Source organism: Tamandua tetradactyla, chromosome 2 (assembly GCF_023851605.1).
Source record: "Tamandua tetradactyla isolate mTamTet1 chromosome 2, mTamTet1.pri, whole genome shotgun sequence".
Classification (NCBI taxonomy): domain Eukaryota; kingdom Metazoa; phylum Chordata; class Mammalia; order Pilosa; family Myrmecophagidae; genus Tamandua; species Tamandua tetradactyla.
In genome coordinates, this window is record NC_135328.1 from 53434615 (window position 1) to 53448594 (window position 13980).

General features: G+C 53.3%; 2 long non-coding RNA genes across 9 annotated transcripts; one reads left to right on the forward strand and one right to left on the reverse strand.

The window, feature by feature from the left end:
* Positions 1–6289: 6289 nt before the first annotated feature.
* LOC143660158 (uncharacterized) lies at positions 6290–8379 on the reverse strand. Of its 7 annotated transcripts, none has more exons than XR_013163870.1 (3): positions 8144–8379; positions 7594–7685; positions 6290–6631 (listed from the first exon to the last, which is right to left on the reverse strand). It is a non-coding gene; the product is annotated as an uncharacterized LOC143660158 (long non-coding RNA). The 7 variants fall into 7 exon arrangements; XR_013163871.1 differs by having other exon boundaries at positions 7594–7748; XR_013163865.1 differs by having other exon boundaries at positions 7918–8379.
* Positions 8380–8425: 46 nt separating this feature from the next.
* Positions 8426–13365, forward strand: LOC143672496 (uncharacterized). Of its 2 annotated transcripts, none has more exons than XR_013169878.1 (3): positions 8426–9176; positions 9738–9911; positions 12865–13365. It is a non-coding gene; the product is annotated as an uncharacterized LOC143672496 (long non-coding RNA). The 2 variants fall into 2 exon arrangements; XR_013169879.1 differs by having other exon boundaries at positions 8426–8715.
* The last annotated feature ends 615 nt before the right edge of the window (positions 13366–13980 follow it).

A 13980-nucleotide genomic window follows, 5' to 3' on the forward strand; every position in this document is an offset into this window, starting at 1 on the left:
TCCTTCAAGGTTTCTCACTGCTCCTCTTCCTGCCCAGATTTCCCCCCTCCCCTCTTCTCTGCCCACCTGAGGCCTCCCCTCCTTCTGGCCTCAGTCTTCCCAGTATCCCTTGCGCCCCTTCCCAGAACCCCCATTCTGTGTCCCTTCCTCCAGGCAGTCTTCCCGCCTTTCCAACTAACTGGGGGGGGGGGGGGTACCCTGTTACAGGTTGGAGGGGCTTCCCCCTCGTGCATGTGTCATGGCGATAATTAATCATTTCTGGGATTTTTAATTCTTCATCCATCTCCCTGCTAGTATGTGGGCTTCTTATTCACCTCTGTATTCCCAGACCCTAGCAGGTTGACTGACCCATCATCAGTGCTCAAAACTCATTTACTACATAAATCTGATGCACAGACAGATTAAATCAAATCTTCCCCTTTTAAGGAAGCCCTGAAAGAAAAGAGGACGGATAAAGATGGCTGCATTGAATTGAGGTAAAAGGGAAAGCTGTTTTTATCTTCAGACCATTTCCCACTCTCTAGCCTTGTGTCCTCATTGCCAGTCTGCCACACGCCTCCCCGCTCCCAGGACTCCTGCCCAGGCCAGCCCCCCATGTCCCGTGGCAGCAGCACACCCTTCTGCAGGGCGCTCCCTCCTTGCTGGTTACTTTGTACCAAACCCAGAGCAATTCCTGGGCACGAAGAGGGCAAGGAGGAGATGGGCCCTTTGTCCAAGCTTCAGCCCAGGGGACCAGAGTGGAAGCGTTGGGGGCGCTCCTCCCCACCCCCTCTCCCTCTGCTCTCTCTCTCTCTCTCTCTCTCTCTCTCTCTCTCTCTCTCTCTCTCTCTCTCTCTCTCTCTCTCTCTCTCTCTCTCTCTCTCGGTGACTTTCGTCCTTGGATGGTCTGCATGATCAGAAGAGGTTTCATTCTCTGGCTACTGGGCAGCCATTAGGAAGAAGCAAACGCATTACCCTCTCACCGCACAATAGTTTGCTAATTCAGTTATTCTATTTCACCTGAAGACTTGATTTCCAGCCGGAGCCTCCCCTTCAGAGCAAGGCGGGCCCCATCTGTCGGACAGTTTGCTCCAGTCCTCCAGGCATTATCCTTCCCGTTGGAGGACTGGATGGTGAGTGTGCAAGCGAGCGAACAGGTCTGCCTGCTGCACTCGCTCCCTCTTGTCTCTTTATCATTCTCCCAGGGCTAAACAGAACTTGCTTAAAAGAGTGATGTCAGTTGTGTGCAAAACAGGCCGATAAAACCTAATGCACTCGCTCCCTTTTGTCTGTCTGCCTCTCCTACCAAACATTTCCCACTCAGAAAGCCACTTAAAACACATCAGCAGTAACTCTACAAAACAGCCACTTGTTGGCTAATTGTGCTAAGCAGCTGCCAGCAGGGCTGGAGGAGGGGTAGAGAGGGGGGCTCCGACTTGGCCTTTAGGCTGCCCTGCTGGGAGAAGCCCCTCTGCTACCCCAGCCCAAAACCGGCTTCTGGAAGGGGTGGCTAGCCAGGGCACTGCACGCCAGCCCCTGCTCACCGAGAGGCAAGGAGGGAGGAGGTGGCGCTGCCCTCCTGGAGGAGGGTGGGAAGAACACAGGTCTGGTGGGGCTGGGGTGCAGGGGGGCAGAATTTGATCCTAGCTCCGTGACACATGGCTGCCTCAGTTTCTGTGTCAATGCAGTGACTCAGCCTTTGGCTGAGGCTTCTAAGTCCCTTCCTGCTCCCAAAGGCTGCATGGCTTGTGTGCCAGGAGGCTTGCGCAGAGCTGAGTTCAAATTCTGGCTCTGCTCCAGATTGGCCATGTAACCTGTGGCTAGTGACACGCCCTCTCTGAGCATCAGTTTCCTCATTGGGAAATAGTAGCGTCCGCCCTTATAAGGTGCTGGGATGGTTCGCTGAGGTTGTACCTGTATGGATCTTGGAGCCAGAAGATCGTACCTGGGCCCTGGCTGGGCACTGGAGCTGCTGTTGGAGCCCCACAGGCCCTGCCTTCCCTAGAGCAGTTCACAATCTGAAGGGGTGGGCAGACACTGAACAGATAAACCAACTCTACGTTCACAAGTACGTCAAGAGCTGAGAAGGACAAGCCAGTCTCAGGGGCCAGGACAGGCTCGGAAGGATAAGAACCTGAGAACCTGGCCAGCACAAGGTATGATGGGCGTGGAGGAGAGGGGCACCGCATTGCTGGAACAGTATATGCAAAGGCCCTGAGGCAGGGCTAGACTGGAGGAACTGAAAGGAACCCAATGTGACTGGATCCCAAAGGGAAGGGCTGGAGAAGCGGCAAGCAAGCCCCAAATCAGAAGGAACACTCTCGGGAGCTTGGCATTATCCTGAAGACAGTAGGGAGCCATGGAAGGAATGTGAACAGAAAGACGCCCTTGTCATATTTCTTTATCAAAGACCCCCTGGCTTCCAGGAGGAGAAGGAGTTGGGGAGAACGTGGGTATCAACAGCAGAAGCAGGGAATTCTCCCTCTGGAGAGGGAGACGCTGGCTGGGTGGCAGAAGCGGCCGATCCTGACATGGAGAGAGGGTGGCGCCAGTGTCCCCTGCCCCGGTTCTTCAGAGCCCTCCTCTCACCAGCACCGCTGGCATGGCCAGCCTGGACAGGCAGGGGTTAAGTGCTGCAGCCCCACAGAAATCAGAGGATTACAGGTTTGCCAGCGGCCTGTCCCTTCTGTCACACAGGCACTGACGCACCCTGCTATCTCTGGGCTCAACTGTCACGGCGGTACACTGTATCAGGACTCCATTAGGGAGGCCAGGCGGTGGCTCACAGCTGTCAGACCGCTGGTCTCCCGGGCGGCAGGGGCTCATCCCCACGCCCACCCCCAGCCCACCCCCACCCCCACTGCACTCGAGGCCCAGCTTTGTCCACCGGCGGGAACTGCAGCCTCCTCCAGTTCTTCCCAGAGGCAGGGAGAGCTGGGAGCGGAGTGCGTCTTGGCCGCTTCTCTCCTTCCTGACCCTGGTGCAACGCTCAAGGCTCTGAGCCTCGCCCCCCAGCCACACAGTGACAGCACAGAGAGGCTTCAGCAAGACGCTGAGACTTATAGAGAGCGTGCCACAAACTGGAGCTGCTATCATTGTTTTCCCTCTTCCTTAAATCGTCCTTTCCTCCCTCCATGTTACCCCCTTCTTCCGCCCCTGTCAGTTTCCCTTCTGGCCTTGTCTTTGGAAGCTCAGAGTCAAAGTGAAGCGTTCCATCAAAATAACTCCCTCTTCCCAGGTGCCTGGTGTAATTACCGCCCCCTTCATCCTTGCTTCTGAGGCTGTCTCTATTTTTTCTTTTTAAACTTTATTTTAACTGTCCTTTGTGAATGTGATTTAAAAGCACAAAAGTCTTGCAAATGAAAATAGCTCAATTGCCTTTGCTAATTTTCAAAGTTATACATGCTCACTATAAAAAAACAAGCAGACCACGCCAAAAAGGAGAAAGAAGAGAAGAAAAATGAAGTGCTTTATTCAGCAGACTCGAGTCGCTTGTGGCAGAGCTGGAAATGAGGAGGCCCCTGCTTTGGTAAAGCCAGAGTCCTCACCCCCAGCCCCAGCCCTGCTGCACCTTCCTGGCTCTGGCCCAGTCCCAGCGGTGCCCTTCCCTCACCCGCACAGGCCCTGCTCCCTGCTTAAACTCCAGTTCAGGTCCTGGCTCCCTAGGCCCCTGGCAACCCAGAACATTCCTTCCATTCCACTGAGCTCAGTTATTTTCATTTCACCATTTATTGGGCAGCTACTTTGGGCAAGACATGTGAGTCCTCCACCGGGACCTACCCCCTTCGACCATGTTGAACCGGTGTTGTGTTGTTCATTTTCCCGCGTCTAGACTTCTCTCCCAGCTGGCCTGTCAGCACCTTAAGGGCAAAGCCACAGCTCCTGCCTCTTTGTTTCACCTTCCTGCCATCTATCATCCAGGGCAGAATTTCCTGCGTGCGTGGCTTGCGCTGGACACTGGGCCTGGTGTTTGCCTGCAGGATTTCGTCTGACACCTCATCGAGCATGGGCAGCGGTCATTGTTGTTACCCCACTTTGCAAGTGAGGAAACTGAGGGCAGACAGGTTAGAAATCTGCTCAGGGAACCATGTGGGTGAATTAAGAGCCAGAATTTGGCCCTGAGTCTCTGAGACCAGGCCTAAGCAGCTCGCTCCTACACTGGACTGCCTTCTTGTGCAACTCACGGATGGTACAGGACAGGTGATAAGTGCTCTCAGTAAGGAGTGCCCAGGAAAGAAAGGACCGTACCATCATCTTGGGTACCTGGGAAGGAGGGCTCACTGGAGGAGGTGATGCCTAGCTGAATTTCAAAGGATACACTGGAGTTGGCCAGATAGAAAATGAGCAGGAAGCATTGAAAGAGGAAGGAGCAGCCTGTGAGGCAGGCCAGAGGTGTGAGTCTCTTGGGAACAGGAGTGGCCAGAGTCCAGGGTGCGTTTGGAGGAGAGCTGGAAGGTGAGGGGAGGCGGCCAGTCAGCTGCTGTGCCATGCCGTGCCTTTTACACTGCGTTCAGACATTTGGACTTGCACCTTAGGCCAACGGTTCAGGCTGAGCTCCCCGGAACACTAGGAGTTCCTCAGAGGTACCTCCACAACCTGGAAGGAGGTAAATCGGGAGGGAGGCTGCAGCACCCCAGGCTCTGCGCCCCGCCCCCACCCCGGGTCTCAGGCAGAGGACCTGCGCTTTCATTGGTTGGTTGTGTTGATTTTCGATGTAAGAGTTCATTTGAAGGGTTCTGAGATAAAACATGTTTGAAACCACTTCTGCAGGCCATGGGAAGTTTTAAGCCTGGAGTGACATGACCAGATTATTAGGAACCTGTTTGTTCTTCAAAACCCTTGGCTGAACCCAGGCCCAGGAGAAGTGGTTTGCAGTGGTTCCTGCCTTGGGCAGTCTGTGTCCCCAGCCTGGGGCCACTATCTTTTGGTGCTAGCCCTGGCTCTGCCTGTAGTTTGATGGGTGTCATTGCACAAATCTCCCTGTCCTTGGCCTCTTGATTCTGATCTTCGGGCTTGGATTTGATCTGTGCTCAAAGCTACAGACAGGGCATAAACTTAGCCCGCAGCAGGGCAGACACCAGCTCCTGATGGGGCTGGGGCCGGCTTGGATACAGCCTCCTGGATACGGTCTGAATCATGATAACCCTGGCAGCTGCCACTTATACCTGACGACTTCCTCTGCCCCTGGCACTATGCACAAACAGCACCTTGTTGCATCTTCACAACCACTTCACTGTCTTATCCCATTTTACAGATGGAGGGACTGAGGCAGCAGTGAGGTCACCTGCCAAAGACGTGCAACAACTAAAAAGTGGAGGCAGGAACTGCACCCAGGACCTCTGATTCTGGAGCCTGACTTTACAACCACTTTCTCAGTGGGTACTTCCCAATGGGATGCAGGGGTCATCCTGCCTGCAGCAGCTATGAATGTCCCATGCCCCTCCACATCCAAGACTCCCCAGGCTGTGGGGAGTGGGCTGAGTTATGAGTGCCTAGGTCATCAGGCAGGCCAGGAAGTGTTTTCTAAGGAAGGGGAAGGTTGGAGGTTGTGCTGGAGAGAAGGGGAAGCAGCACACTGACAATTCCAATAGGAGCCTCAGTCTGTCCTCAGGTCCCAACACAGAGGGCCGCTCACACCCACATCTGTGGGGTTGCTGGTGTTTCCTGGAGATGGCTGCAGGGGGAGTGGCAGACAGGTCCCTGTGCCCTGCCTTCCCCTCCTGTCTGCTCCTCACCATGCCCCAGTGAACTCCACTGCTCTGCAGAGCACCTCCTCTCTGCCTTCCCTGCCTCCCCAAGACAGAGTTCCCTGACATCTAGGGCCCCTGGACGTCCAGTCCCTGCTCTCCATCTCTCAGAACAGCCTGAGCCTTGACCACTGCTGGGACCCGTTGCCTCTTGCCCAGTCCTATCACCATTTCAACAGAGCGAGAAAAGACTGCAATGCGATTTCATACAGCAGTTTCAGTAAGTCTGACCCGGCAGCACATTCAGCATTAGGGTTGCATTATTTCGCAACACTGATGTTGGATTAGCATGAACAGTAACCTGCAAGGGGTCCCCGAGATCAGACACCATGTTCCTCTCCCAAGGGTAAAGCCACTCCACAGTTCTGCATTTTCCAAGAAAGTATATGGAAGCTGGTGCTTTCATGGAATATTCTCTCTCCACTGGGAGGTCATTGATCTTTCCCAAGTCATTCACATCTTTGTTTTTAAGTGTAAAAAAAATTCCTCGAACACTTTTTTTAGTGGAATGCTTATGTTGAGTAGTTTCCCCCAGCTACGGCAAGCTTATATAAAGGCAATGCTTTTGTTAACTGCCCATTTTTATTTATCATGAACAATATCCACTGTGTTAATGTAGGCTACAGCTCACTTTTTCAGCTTGGTTGAGAGGAGGGTGCCAGAAGAGTGGCTTCTACTATTTGTCATTAAATCGTTCACTCGGCGAGCCTTTGTTGAGCCCCTCTTGTGTGCTCAGGATATAACTCTGAGGAAGGCAGACCTAGGGCCAGGCCTCAGGGAACGCACAGGCCAGCGGAGAAGCACGGTGCAGTTAATCAAACAGCTTCATGATGAGCGGGCAGAGCACAGCGCAGGGGCGCGAAGGTGGGCTGGCCTCACAGCCCCGCCGATGCAAGGACAGCGTCCTGAGGAGGTAAAGTTGGCGTTTTAGCTTCCTAGGCTGCTCCAAGCAAATACCATAATACGGGCCGGCTTAAACAATGGAAATTTATTCACTCATGATTTTGAGGCCAGGAAAATGTGCAAATCAAGGCATCATCAAGGCAATGCTTTCTTCCCAAGGACCAGCTGCTGGTAACCCTGGGTCCTCTGCCACATGGCGAGGCAAAAGCAGCGTCTGCGGGGCTCCCCTTCCCTTCTGGCACTCCTTGACTTCAGCGCCTTGCTTCCACGGCTTCCTTTTGCGTGTCTCAATTGCATTCTCTTATAAAGGTCTCCAGCGATAGGATTAAGACCTATCCTAACTGAGTGGCCTCATCAAAAGGGTCCTACCTACAATGGAGGGGATTAGATTTAAGAACATGTTTTTCCAGGATGCATACGGCCTCAAGCCACCACAGTTGATAAGGTCTGGCTGAGCCCTGGGGGAGGAGTGGTAGCCGTGAAAGAGCAGGGGAAGGCTATTCCAGACATAGGGAACAGCATGTGCGAAGGCTGGGGAGCCAAGTTTTAGTGTGGCTAGAGGGAGGTAACCAACCAGGGTAAAGAGGCTCAATGGGGACAGAGGAGGGATGAAGCAGAACATAAAGGCAGGGGCTAGACCTTGAAGGACCCCATGGGCTGGGTTAAGGAGTATGGAAGCCACTGAAAAGGATTATACAAAACAATGACCCAGTCTGACGTGTACTTAGAAAAATCTCTCTGGAGAAGCATAAATTAGTGGCTGAAAGTTCAGGATCTGGTTTCAAAAGGGCCAGAGCTCCAGCCCTAGTTCTGCCATTAATGGACTGACTTTGAGTGAATTGCTCAAGTTCCCTGAACCTCAGTTTCCCCCTCTGTAATATGGGGATAATCATAGCATCTACTGCAGGGAGATACAGGGAGGAATCAGTGAAACACTACATGAAGCCATCAGTCAAGTACCTACATGAGGCAAATGCTCCCTGCATGGTAGCTACGAGGGGGTCTTTATCCGATTTGTTCGTCAGATGAAAATCACAGAGCTCCAACCAATGTGGGCTGAGTGAACAGATAAGTGGTTGCTGAGTGGATAGTGGGCTGGAGGGGCAACCAAGGATCAAGCTGCAGAGATGGGGGGACATGGACAATTCTAGAGGTTTGGGTGAGATTGACTTGACGGGACCATGTGAGGGGTAGGAAAGAGGGATGAGCTGGGGAGGACTGCCGGGCCACAGGAGGGGCACGTGAAATATCCAGTGGTGCTCTACTTATCTACAGCTCTGTAACAAACCTCCCCAGAACTTGTGACCATTTTATTGTGCTCATGATTTCTGGGTCAGGAATTCAGGCAGAGCACAAGGGAAATGTCTCATCTCTGCTCCAGGATGACTGGGCCTCAGCTGAGATCAGTCGGAGCAAACATCTGGAGATGGACAACTCAGCTGGGCCCAAATTCTGTGTTACATCAACTGGGGCTGCAATGTCCAAGACGGTGTCTTCATTCACATGTCTGGTACCTGGGCTGGGACGGCTGAGAGGTACAGGGCAGGCTGGACACCTCTCTCTCTCTCACACACACACATAACCCCTTCTACCTTCCTTCACCCTGCCCTCCTTCTTTTCCCTTTTCCCATGGCCTCGCCATGTGATCAGCTTGGGCTTTCTTGCAGCCTGGTGGTCTCAGGGTGGTCAGTCTTCTCACATGGCAGTGGGTCCCTCTAGAGCAGGTGTCCTAAGAGGCACAGGCAAAAGCTGCAACATAAAGGCTCTTTATGATGTCACCTCAGAAGGCCCAGGACACAACACTTTTGCCATATTCTGTTAGTCAAGCAAATCCCCACAGAGCCCAGATGTGAGAGGAGGGGAATTTGTTCCTCTCAAAGGGAAGGGCAGCAAAGAATCTGCAGCAGTCTTCCAGCTCCCACAGCAGGCGATGGTGCTGCTCTGTGAAATGGGAGCACTGAAGGACTAGCAGCTCTAGAAGCTGTCTGTCTGCTGCACTCAACTCCCTCCAAGCCCCTGTCATTGGAAGGGGCCACTTCAGGGACCAGGCCCTGTCCTGCCTTCCATTCCACTGTATCCCGCTCAGGTAATTAGGTCAGGCCCGATGCCTTGGGCTACATGGACACCGGGGGAAAAAAAGAGAAGAGAATGTCAGAGGGAGACACAGTGTGGAAGTCTGGGGCCCTGACCCAACGACCAGCCTCCCAAACAGCCAGAAACAGAAGCTGCCCATTCTCATTGAATAGAATTTTTAAAGACCAATCACTTCCAAATCCCTATGCATCTCAATCTGGAAACGCCTTAGTCTCTGATTCCAAAGGCTCAAAGCCTAGTGACAGAAACTGATTCCAACACCACAGCTACCTGAGAGGCCAGAGAGAACAGCACAAAGAGGTGTTTCCTGACTGAGAAGCCCAGGAAGGCTTCCTGGAGAAGGCGATATTTAAATCAGGTGAAGATGGAGGGGAAGGACTTGGACCTTTGGAAGCTTAGAATAAGGACTTCCTGGGGACAAGAATGGCTTGGAGAAGGTGGAGAAGAGGCAGGGTGAGCTCTGAGGTTCTGTGGGCACTAGGGAGTGGGGGCAAGTGTCTCTTTCTCATCCGTCTCGATGGGGAGCACTGGAGTCTGGTCATCCCACAGTGCAATTGCCCTGACCTCCAACTCTCTAAAATCAGGACATATCTTTCTGGGGTACACAAACCAATCGCATAGGGAGGGTGGCTGTGGCATTGCCCAGGGCAGAGATGTGTGAGGGTAGTCCAGAACGAGATCAGGGAATTGGGTTTGGAGAGAACTATCCCATGGGCAAGCATAAGGTAAACTGAACAGACAGGAACCACCCTCCCCCCATTTGTCCCCACCCAGCAGAGTCCCAGGACCTGATGCTCAGACCCCATTCCATGGGGCAGCAGAGACCCCAAGGAGAGCTTTCTGGAGGCTACCACAGTTTCGAGGCAGGGGCCCCTTGCCCGGCAGTGCTGGCTCGGGTAACAGCAGCCGCCCCCAGGCCCAGCTCCCTGGAGGGCCGATTACATAATGACAAACAGAGACCCAATCAGAAGGTTGGAAAATGGGCATCTCCTTGCCTTCCTCTGTCTACTGCAGGGTTTGGAAATAGCTGAGGTGAGAGGAGAACCTCGAGGAGGGGTTGCCCACCGGGCAGACGAGAGGTCCCAGGAAGTGGCTGGTGCCGCGAACAGGAAGCCTGACATGAGGAAGGAGAGAGACAGGAGGCAGGGCGGCGAGGAGACCTGGAAGCGGAGAGGCAAGGGGAGTGAGGTAAAGGAATAGCAAGGACAGGTTCGGAAGAGAGAAAGGACAAATGGCAAAATAGACACCCGCAAAAAGAGCGGTTGTGGGTGTGTGGCCTAAGATTGTGTGGCATGGTGTGTGTGTGTGTGTGTGTGTGTGTGCGTTGCAGACTTTGAGGACCAATTCAACAGCCTCGGGCCCCTCGGCCCATCCAAGCAACCCCCCTTCTCTCTTCACGCCTCCCCACCACAAAAAAAAAAAAAAAAGAGAGAGAGAGAGAGAGAAAGAAGGAAAACAAAATATCTACAGTTGTCGAGACAAGAGGGGAAAAATAGAGGCAAACATCCGTAATTTTCTCTGTGGGGCTTTGCGGTAATTGAGCCATTTGGATAAAAATAAAGGCAGCAGGCCCCTTAGGTAAGAAGAGCTTTTGCAATCTAAGAAGCTTGAATTATGCGTCTTGTGTCACTTGAAATCCCCCGTCCTCCCCCTTCCACGGGCGACCCAAACCACTTTCCTTTTCCTTATTATTTTTTTAAGTACCCTGTCAAATGTCGTCTGTGGAGCAGAGAATTTCAGCTGTCACAACTAATTTCAATTTTTCCATGTGGTTTTCCCCCCTTCATGTACCGAAGGAGGGGTCTGGCTGAGCCTCCCTCTTACATCCACTCACTCTTTTTATTTATTATCATTGTTGTTATTTCAAACCCAGATTTACATCATACATTTGTCTGGGGAATGTTTAGGAGTGTGGTTTGCCCGTATGGAAGGCTGGGCCCAGCCCTGCCGGTTTCCACGTTAGCACCCACCTGCCCAGCGCCCCACGCACACCCCCACCCCCGCTGGAGCACCTGGGCTCCCACCATCTCTTCTCGGCCCTGAGCTGCCAGCCAGCACAGCCATCCCCCAGGGAACACCCAGACCTCAGACACAGGATCAACTCTTGAGCTGCCATCAGAATCACAGGGACCCACGTGCTTCTCCTCGTGAGAGGGCTTCTCAGCGGAGGGGAGAGCCGAAGGGGGCAAATATCATTTATTTGCACTTGCTCCACCCTCTACCCTCCAGCTTCCTCTCTTCTTTCCCACCTTTCCCCTCATCTTTTTTTCCCTCTCAAGGGATGTTGGTAGAGGGCCACTCCCTATGTGTTGGCCCGGCCAGAGTGCTGGGCACACCTGGCACAACACTTGCCCTCAAGACGACAGTCCGGTGGCGTCAGGGAGACAAAAAGGCAGGCGGATGGGTGCCAAGCAGTGTTTGATGTGCCGGCTGATGGCTTTGCAAAGGCAGTAGGGCACAAAGGAAGGCAGGTGACTTCTCGCTGAGCTGCTGAGACACTTTCCCCAAGGAGTGGTGCTTGAGCTGACTTTTGAAAACAAGTGCGTGCTTGCCTGCCAGGCACCTTGGGGAAAGAGTTGCAGGCAGAGGGAACAGCATGTGCAAAAGCGTAAAGATGTGGAAGAGCATATTCTGAGAAATGCATGTAATTCTGCAAGGTGGGTGCATGGAGCTTGAAGGTGGTGAGGGTCGGGGCTGGAGTGTGGCAGGGCCAGAGCCTGTAGATTTGGGATCTATTCTGGAGGGCAGCAGGGGCCCGGGGGGAATGGGAGCATTTTAAGCAGTAAGGAGATGGGATGCTTTGTTAAAGGTACACCCTGTTTACAGGTGGAGACAGCATTAGAAGATGTGAGATGCTTCTCTCCTCTCCTCTTTTTCCCCCTCCCCTTCCACATACTCTAGCGGAGGTCCAGGAGGGCTGAGTCTTGCTCTACCATCAGTGGAATCTGGGATCCAGGACAAGGCTTGTCTCTCACAGGCCTCCACCAGTGTTTGTTGAATGAATAAGCAGGTCAACCAGCTCTAAGATTCTGACCCTCTTCCCCCATAGGCCCCCTTGGTTGACAGCCCTGTGGTGCACAGAACACCCAATCAGGGCCCCGAGGAAAAGCTCGGTGTGGGTCAAAGGGGTGGGAGATAATGTGTGCCTTGCCTTTGAGAAGGCACTGCTTAAGTGGGGGAAGTGAGTGGCAGGATGTCAGTAACTGGGGCACCACCACTGCACATCGATCCATGAGAGCAGAGGCTGCAGAAGAAGTGACCATTTGGGGTTGGGGTCTCTGAATGAGGACCCTCGTGGACTAGGCGGAGGACTGGGCCACTACTTCTCAAGCCCCTCTCCTTCCTCTTTGGTCCAACCCAAGTTCCAGCATGGGCTGTTCGGTTTTCTCTTGCATCGTCTGGTCTTCCTCCCCTGCTTCACTGGAAGGGAACAGGAAAGGGTCTAGAAAACACCAGGACTCTTTCCAAGAGTGGGGAGGGACCTGAGGGCTACATCACCTCGGGTGGCAAGTTGTGTGAGAATCAGACTTTCAGATCACCCGGTTTCCTTCCGTACAGCCGCAAGGGCAGGGCCTGAGTCAGGCGAGGTCATGATTATGTTCCCAGTTCCTGGCACAGAGTCACACTGATGAGAACGACACACTCTTCCTGACCATGTGTCCCCTGCCAGGCTTGTCCCAGTGCTCTGCAGGGATTAACTTACTGGAATCTCACCACAGCCTTATGCAGTAGGTACTATCGTTATCCCCATTTGACAGAAGGGGAAACTGAGGCACAGTACCATTATAGGACCAGCCTGAAACACATTGCTGGTAAGAGTCAGAGTTGGGGACCGAACCCTGGCAGTTTGGACCAGAATCCTAATCCCAACCCACTCCTGTCTCCCCAAGGGCCTTAGTGGGTGCTCCACACCTACCTGTTTAATTCAGCACTCACTCCCAGAGAGTCAAGTAGCCTGGTGGTTAAGGGTACACTCTCTGCAGTCAGATTTATTGTGGCTGAGTTCCAGCTCCCCCCTCCCAGCTGGAAAGCTGGACCACTCCAAGCCTCAGTTTCCTCAACTACAATATAATAATTCTAATGGTTCCCACTAGCAGCAAATATTGTCTGCGGTTCACCAGTTTTTCCCTCTTCCTCCCAGGTACAAGCTACACCACATTTCCCAGCCTCCTCTGCAAACAGGGGGAGCCGCAGGCCTGAGTTCTGGCCAACAGAAGGTGGGAGGAAATGATGTCAGCTTTTCCAGCCTGACCTCCCCTCCCCCTATATCCCAGCCTGCCCTGCAGGTAGGTAGAGCCAAAGAACATGGAATTCTGGCCAGTGGAATGTGAGAGGAAACGATGCCACCACTTTGGGCCTGGCTCCTAAAGCTTCCTGCACCATCCTTCATGCTCTTTTGACTCATCTGCAGAGGCTGTAATGGCGGCCTCCAAGGCCCAGGAGAGAGGAGAGCCCACAGCGGAAGGAGCCTGGGTCCATGAATGGCTGCGTGGAGCACAGCTTCCCACCCCGCACCTCTGCCTCTCATCACACTGTGATATGAGCAGGAAATGAGCTCTTATTATCAGGCTGCTCACTCAGGCAGTTAACCTGGCCTTAGGAACACAGGACCCATAGGATTAAAGAATGAATATCTCCAAATTGCTCAGCACAATGTTTGGTGCTTAGTAAGGAATAGCTCATTGTCCTTGTCCCATAGGTCTGTCTCCTGCAGGAGTATGCAGGAGTATAAGCTCGTGAGGCCTGGCACATGCCGGGAGCTCAGTGAATCCATGCTGGATGCCTCACGTGCCTGGGCCTGGCATTAGGGTCGGTGTTCCCATTTCCTATTCTCCTGTCGGGGGAATGCCTCAAGCTGGTAGCTCCTGGCCTTGCTACCTTCCTCCTCCCTACAGCTACAGACTCAGCCCATGCTCTGAGAAAGATGTGCTGGCACTGCTGCAGGGGTCACTGGCCTGTGGCCACGCCTCAGGGCTCTGGTTCAGAGTTTGTATGCCAGGGGTTTAAGGAGCCCTCCTAGGCTTGACTTCAGAGGGCCTGAGAAACCCTGAATCGTAGGGCAGGTTCTGAGTAGAGTCCCAGAGTGTTCGCGGGTTTTTGAAAAGTGTGTAAGACACTCCGCCCAGGCTGCCAGCCCAGGCCTGGTGCTGGGCCCATGTGCATGTATTTCTTATACCCTTTGCTCATTCTCCAGATTCTGCTCAACCTCCTGCTTCTGAGGTGCCTTCCCACAGCCAGATCTCCCAGGACAGGCTCT